This window comes from Thalia democratica, unplaced genomic scaffold (genome assembly GCF_965202585.1).
Source record: "Thalia democratica unplaced genomic scaffold, ktThaDemo2.hap1.1 HAP1_SCAFFOLD_851, whole genome shotgun sequence".
In the NCBI taxonomy this organism is placed as follows: Eukaryota; Metazoa; Chordata; class Thaliacea; order Salpida; family Salpidae; genus Thalia; species Thalia democratica.
The window spans coordinates 1-7,500 of NW_028139808.1; the positions used below are offsets into that span (position 1 = coordinate 1).

The following is a 7,500-nucleotide window of genomic DNA, read 5'->3' on the forward strand; positions in this document are numbered from 1 at the left end:
CGCTAGTCGTCACGCAAGACATATACTTGAGAGCCGGAGTTAAATTTCTTTGTCATTTGAATTTGAACGCCTGCTAGACAGGCAATTTTTTTGTTATTTAGTGATTTATTAAAGCAGTTTTGCGTTTTACGTTTTTAGCAGACATGCAGTTTCCACTATGACATTGTTTACGTTAATTAATTGTCTCTCAAAATATATTTATATTATATCACATTAAATGAAAAAATAAGTTAACTATCTTATATTAATTTAAATAACGTTTATATAACCTTTTACTAAATTTTTATAAGTTTAATATTCTTATCAATTATTTTATATATTACTTTTTTAAGGTGTTTAAAACTTTTAGAAGCTGTATGTAATGTCTTTTAGTTTAATAGTTCTGTTAAACTATAAAAAAATATAAACATGGTTGAGTTATCAAATTAAACAAAATAGAACGTCAAGTATATAATTACTAAAATTAATTTAATTAAAAAAAAATCTCAGGTAATCTAAAATGTCAGGAATTATTTAAAAATAAATATAAATTTAAAACTTATTATATTGAAAAGATTGATGAATAATACTCTTGAATGTATGCAATGTTTGTATTTGTAATGCAATAACATAAATGGATAGATCAATGACAAATTGTAAACATATTGTATTATTTTATTTTACGATTTTATTTATTTAATTCAATAATTCAATAAACTTTACTTCTACTTGTCCTGGTCTTAGGTAATTTATAGATAACAATTATTTAAACAAACACTTTTGTACAGTTACAATACAGTTTTAGTACAGTTTGGGAGTAACTGTTGATAAAAAAAAACAAAAAAAAAGGTTAATTCAGGTTAAAATTTTATAAGGAATAATTTTAAAATATCAAATTGATTGTAAATCAAGTGCAAATAGGTTTTTTAAACAAACCGAAGGGTTTATAAAGGCTTGTAAACGCTTTCAAACGCCTACGACCATACCACACTGAGCACACCCCATCTCGTCCGATCTGGGAAGTTAAGCAGTGTCGGGCGTGGTTAGTACTTAGATGGGTGACCGCTTGGGAATACCACGTGCCGTAGGCTTTTGCTTTTTGAATTCATCTTTTTGTACTATTTTTCTTTCTGACCTATTTATACATATTACTCGTTTATTTACATTTCTTTAACGCTTAAAAGAAAAGTAAATTCTAGTTATTAGCAAATAAAAACGTAAGCCAATCAGATAACGTTATTTGCTGTTTAAACCAATTAGAGCGCTAAAAAAGTGGTTTGACCAGTTTGAGATATCGAAAAAATAATGGCACCATCTTGTAGAGTACAATTTTCTGAGTTAAAATTAATACAATTAGTCTTTTATACTAAAACTTAAAAGTTTTTTTGTCCACAAACAAATCACTTGAAAAATCAAACGAAAATAAATTTTGCACTTTTGTATTGTGAGTCATAATAAGTTATTTACTGTTACCAACAGATACTAGCAAAAGCTTTTTAAAGTTTTGTATTAACTTAATGTATTTGTACTTAGTTTAAATTAATAGAGTTTATTTGGTTTACTTTATTATGTGTATTGAATGTGATACAACTAAAACAAAACAAACAAGGAGAGTACTTGAATAGAACCAACACAATTTACAGACCAGTTGTGTACTAAACTTAAAGCAATTCTGAATAGTGAATATGCAGTTATTATTATAAGTTCAAAGTTCACTTTAACTTAATTTAATGTATTTTGTAAATTGGTTTTATTTAATAGATAGTAGTGAATTACTTTATTTAATTTACTTTAGTATGTGTTATATAACTTTATTTAAACAAGAAGCAAAACGGGATTATACTTTCAATAAACTACACAATTTACAGACCAGTTGTGTACTAAATTTAAAGCAATTCTGAATAGTGAATATGCAGTTATTATTATAAGTTCAAAGTTCATTTTTATTTATTTTAATGTATTTTGTAAATTGGTTTTATATAATAGAAGTAGTGAATTACTTTATTTAATTTACTTTAGTATGTGTTGTATAACTTTATTTAAACCAGAAGCAAAACGGGATTATACTTTCAATAAACTACACAATTTACAGACCAGTTGTGTACTAAATAAAAAGCTATTGTGAATAGTGAATATGCAATTGTTATTATAAGTTTATAAGTTCACAGTTTACAAAAGCTTAACAATTTAGTTATTATTTTGTTCATATTTGCATATCTAATTTATGAAAAGTTAGTGTTATGTGTATTGGCTTTTTAATTTCTTTATTTGTAGAACTGCTAGTTTTATATTCTAAAGAAACATGTTTAAATAAATATGTTTAACAAGTAACTTAAAAATGGAAGAAATATATTGTATATATTGAACTATTTATATTTATTCTAGCTATTTGCTTAGTGTATTTATTAATGTGATTATTTTATTTTGTTGTTTGTCTTATAGTTTAATCGTATTGTGTTGAAATATATATAACAAATACAGAGGTTTAAAGTAAGTTTAAATGAAAATAAAATAAGACATATAGTTGAAATTATAAAATTATAAGTTTAAAAAAATAGTTTTTTTTTTTTTTTCTTTGTTTGTTTGATTGTTTGTTTATTATATAATCGCGACGTTTCATTTTATTACTTTTAAGCATACTAAATATAATAATAGGTATAGTTATAGGAAAAATTCTATTAGTTTCTAATGTAATAAAAAAGTTTATTTCCACAAATAAATAAATACCTGAAAAATCAAATGAAAAATAAATTTCGCACTCTTGTATTGTGAGTCATAATAGGTTATTTACTGTTACCAACAGATACTAGCGAAGGCTTTTTAAAGTTCTATGTTAATTCAATGTATTTGTACTTAGTTTTATTAAAATGACAGTATTTTTAGTTAAGTATGTTTATTTAACGTTGTGTAACTCAAGTAAAACCAGAAGCAAATAAGGAGACTACTTTCAATAAACTACACAAATTAAAAATATATTATTATTTATAAATCAATCGTGTTGTGTTTCAAAATACATTTTTCAAATAATGTTTTACAAGTATTTATCAGTTATTTAGTTTTCTTTTTATAGTTTAGCTGTATTGTTTTATTTATTTGTTATTATTTTTATTTAATTGTTTGCTTATTATATTTATCGCCATGTGCTTAAAAAATAAAACAACTATAAAGGTTTAAAAAGTAAGTTTAAATAAAAATAAAATGAAACATATAAAATAAGTTTATGATTTTTTTATTATTATTATTTTTATTTAATTGTTTGCTTATTATATTTATCGCGATGTGCTTAAAAGAATAGAACAAATACAAAGGTTTAAATTGTAAGTTTTAAATAAAATAAAATGTAACATATAAAATAAGCTTATGTTTGATTTTTTTATTTTATTTTTATTTATTTTTATTTAATTGTTTGTTTATTATATTTATCGCGATCTGCTTAAAAAAATAAAACGAGTATTAAGGTTTGAAAAGGTTATTAAATAAAAATAAAATGAAACATATAAAATAAGCTTATGTTTTTATTTTTATTTTTTTTTTTATTATTATTTTTATTCAATTGTTTGTTTATTATATTTATCGCAATGTGCTTAAAACGATAAAACAAATATAAAGATTTAAAAAGTAAGTTTAAATAAAAAATAATACAAATAAAGCTTATTTATAATAAACAAACATATTTAAAACATTATAAAAAGTAGTTTATATATATTATTTTTTATTTATTTCTTTTAAACATATTAAATAAAGTATAAAAAAAGTATTAAAACATTTAAACGTAGCATAAATAAGCTTAAAATATTAAAAAAATTGAAAAGAAACAAAGAAATTTAAAAAAAATCGGGAAAAATCGGCAAAAAAGTTCAACAACAACATTTGAGCATCATACGCGTATGCATTACTTTACACTAGTGAGAGAGACGTGTTTGTGCGTTCGGTCGACTTGGCGAGAAAGCGGGCTTAAAGCATTACTGTTTAGCACCCGAGGCGCGGCTATTGCAGCGGCGGCGAACGTGCTATGTAAACGCATCGGAGCAGCGTATGAAAAACTACAAGCGTCCAGCGGCGGTAGGCTTATAGCTTTGCGAAGTCGTCGAGACGAGTAGCCGACGCAGGCACGGCTCGAGGCGGGTAACTGCAGCAGACAGATGGCGTGTTGCTGCTGACGAGTTAACCGGCAGAAGGCAAACGGTTGGTCGGGAGAAAGAACAGTCAGTTGTATAGCTGCATGCTGCAGTCGACGCGGGCTGGCGCTTTAAACAGCAAAAGGCCGGCGCCGACTTTCAGTAACGTTCGCAAGGCTTTTAAGCCGAGTGATAGAAAAGGTCTGTATTTATACAGTAAAAACGCTCAGTCGAGCAACGGGTTTAAACGCCCTCGGATAGTTATCTGGTTGATCCTGCCAGTAGTCATATGCTTGTCTCAAAGATTAAGCCATGCAAGTGTAAGTACGAGCTCACGTACAGTGAAACTGCGAATGGCTCATTAAATCAGTTATGGTTCATTTGATTGTACGCTTTTACATGGATAACTGTGGCAATTCTAGAGCTAATACATGCGTAAAGCGCCGAACTGACGTGAGGCGCGCATTTATCAGACCAAAACTAACCGGCTTTCGGGTCGTTACAATGGTGACTCTGGATAAGCTTGCGGATCGCACGGCCTAGTGCTGGCGACATCTCATTAAAGCAACTGCCCTATCAACTATCGTCGGTACGGTATCGGCCTACCGAGGTTGTAACGGGTGACGGAGAATCAGGGTTCGATTCCGGAGAGGGAGCCTGAGAAACGGCTACCACATCCAAGGAAGGCAGCAGGCGCGCAAATTACCCATTCCCGGCTCGGGGAGGTAGTGACGAAAAATAACAATGCAGACCTCGTACGAGGTCCTGCAATTGGAATGAGTACACTTTAAACTTTTTAACGAGTATCCATTGGAGGGCAAGTCTGGTGCCAGCAGCCGCGGTAATTCCAGCTCCAAAAGTGTATATTTAAGTTGTTGCGGTTGAAAAGCTCGTAGTTGGATATAGGGACGGCGAGGTTGGTCGGTCGAAAGGCTAGCACTGGCCTCGTTGTTCTTGTTGGTCGGTGCCTTCGCGGTGCTCTTAACTGAGTGTTGCGGTGGTCCGGCAAGTTTACCTTGAAAAAATTAGAGTGTTCAAAGCAGGCTTTACGCTTGTATAATGTTGCATGGAATAATGGAATAGGACCTCGGTTCTATTTTGTTGGTTTTCGGAGCACGAGGTAATGATTAATAGGAACGGACGGGGGCATCCGTACTGTGCCGTTAGAGGTGAAATTCTTGGATCGGCGCAAGACGAACGACTGCGAAAGCATTTGCCAAGAATGTTTTCTTTAATCAAGAGCGAAAGTCAGAGGTTCGAAGACGATCAGATACCGTCCTAGTTCTGACCTTAAACGATGCCGACTAGCGATCGGGCAGTGTCGAACTTAAGAACTGTCCGGCAGCTTCCGGGAAACCAAAGTCTTTGGGTTCCGGGGGAAGTATGGTTGCAAAGCTGAAACTTAAAGGAATTGACGGAAGGGCACCACCAGGAGTGGAGCCTGCGGCTTAATTTGACTCAACACGGGAAATCTCACCCGGCCCGGACACAGCGAGGATTGACAGATTGAGAGCTCTTTCTTGATTCTGTGGGTGGTGGTGCATGGCCGTTCTTAGTTGGTGGAGCGATTTGTCTGGTTAATTCCGATAACGAACGAGACTCTTACTTGCTAAATAGCTGCTCGACCCATTGGGTCGGAGACAACTTCTTAGAGGGACTAGTGGCGTTTAGCCACACGAGATTGAGCAATAACAGGTCTGTGATGCCCTTAGATGTTCGGGGCCGCACGCGCGCTACACTGACCGGATCATCGTGTGTTCCCTAGGCCGAAAGGTCCGGGTAATCCGTTGAACCCCGGTCGTGCTAGGGATAGGGACTTGCAATTGTTTCCCTTGAACGAGGAATTCCCAGTAAGCGCGAGTCATTAGCTTGCGTTGATTACGTCCCTGCCCTTTGTACACACCGCCCGTCGCTACTACCGATTGAATGGTTTAGTGAGGTCCTCCGATTGAGCCTGGTACGTGCGGCAACGCACTCGCCGGTGTTCGAAAAGACGATCGAACTTGATCATTTAGAGGAAGTAAAAGTCGTAACAAGGTTTCCGTAGGTGAACCTGCGGAAGGATCATTAACGAATCGAAATTTGATTTCAAGCGACGTCTCTTCTTCGAAGGGACCGAGCCCTGTAACTGTTATAGTTCGGTCGCGTTGCTTCCTGACAGCGGGAGTAATAATTCAGCACGCAAGTGCTGGCGCGGCCGCTTCTTTTTGAACACGATTTTTTGGTTGCATTGAGATTGATTAACACGAGAGATCTCTTAGCGGTGGATCACTCGGCTCGAGCGTCGATGAAGGACGGAGCTAGCTCCGAGAAGTAATGTGAATTGCAGGACACATTGAGCATCGATATTCTGAACGCGTATTGCGGCCTCGGGTAATCCTGGGGCCACGTCCGTCTCAGGGTCTTTAACACACCGATCCTTTCATTAGTTTGAAAGTGCCTGCGACTCGTTTCTTAATTGAGGAGCGTGTCGTCAAAGACAGCTGGTCTGGCGATTTCACAGCTGAAGCGTGAGCAGCCTGCTGGCCTCGGGTGAGGTAGCAACGACGGTAGGTGCTCGAGAATAAGTTAAGTGACTTCAAAAGGCCGACGTACAAAGCGCATGTACTTTTATAGTACATCACTTTTGACCTGAGATCGGGCGGGACGACCCGCTGAACTTAAGCATATCACTAAGCGGAGGAAAAGAAACTAACAAGGATTCCCCTAGTAACGGCGAGTGAAGCGGGATAAGCCCAGCGCTAAATCCGAGCCTTTTTGGAGGGCGAGGAAATGTAGCGTATGGAATTCAGCATGCGGCGAACCAACGACTGCCCACGTTCTTCTGATCGAGGCCTTTTCCCAGAGCGGGTGTTAGGCCCTTGGCGGCGGTCGTAATTCGTCCTAGCGGTTTTCCCGGAGTCGGGTTGTTTGGAAATGCAGCCCTAAGCGGGTGGTAAACTCCATCTAAGGCTAAATACTGGCTCGAGACCGATAGCGAACAAGTACCGTGAGGGAAAGTTGAAAAGCACTTTGAAGAGAGAGTTAAAGAGTACGTGAAACCGCTTGGAGGCAAACGGAGGCGCCCATCGAGTCGCCGGACGTTTTCAGGCGCTGCGAGAGCTGTCCTACTGTTTGAGTGATCTTCGGAGACTCTTACGGTTGCGCTGGCGTCGCGGCGCTGCACTAGCGTTCGGCGAGGGCCGCGACCGGTTGCTGGGCTGACTTTGGTCGTTCGCAAGGTAGCTCTTCTTCGGAAGAGTGTTATAGGCGTTCGATTAGCTTCGGCTCGGCGACCGAGGAGAGATTCCGCGTCGGTCTTCGGACAGGCTGCGTGTTGATCGCTGGAATACGGCTTTGGAAACTGCTCGCAGTCTCTAGAGTTTGTACAAGGCCTTCTTCGCGTTAGCGCTCAGACGCCAGG

General features: G+C 36.4%; 4 non-coding genes across 4 annotated transcripts in view; all 4 read left to right on the top strand.

Moving 5' to 3' along the window:
- The first annotated feature begins 951 nt into the window (after window positions 1–951).
- On the top strand, window positions 952–1,070 carry LOC145847226 (5S ribosomal RNA). Its single transcript, XR_014371156.1, has one exon. It is a non-coding gene; the product is annotated as a 5S ribosomal RNA (ribosomal RNA).
- Window positions 1,071–4,359: 3,289 nt separating this feature from the next.
- On the top strand, window positions 4,360–6,167 carry LOC145847236 (small subunit ribosomal RNA). The gene has a single exon (XR_014371167.1). It is a non-coding gene; the product is annotated as a small subunit ribosomal RNA (ribosomal RNA).
- Window positions 6,168–6,349: 182 nt separating this feature from the next.
- On the top strand, window positions 6,350–6,502 carry LOC145847227 (5.8S ribosomal RNA). Its single transcript, XR_014371157.1, has one exon. It is a non-coding gene; the product is annotated as a 5.8S ribosomal RNA (ribosomal RNA).
- A 222-nt stretch (window positions 6,503–6,724) lies between these two features.
- LOC145847242 (large subunit ribosomal RNA) overlaps window positions 6,725–7,500 on the top strand; it is a 3,631-nt gene continuing 2,855 nt past the window's right edge. The window contains exon 1 of the ribosomal RNA XR_014371172.1: window positions 6,725–7,500. This exon is cut by the window's right edge and continues 2,855 nt beyond it. This is a non-coding gene — a ribosomal RNA (large subunit ribosomal RNA).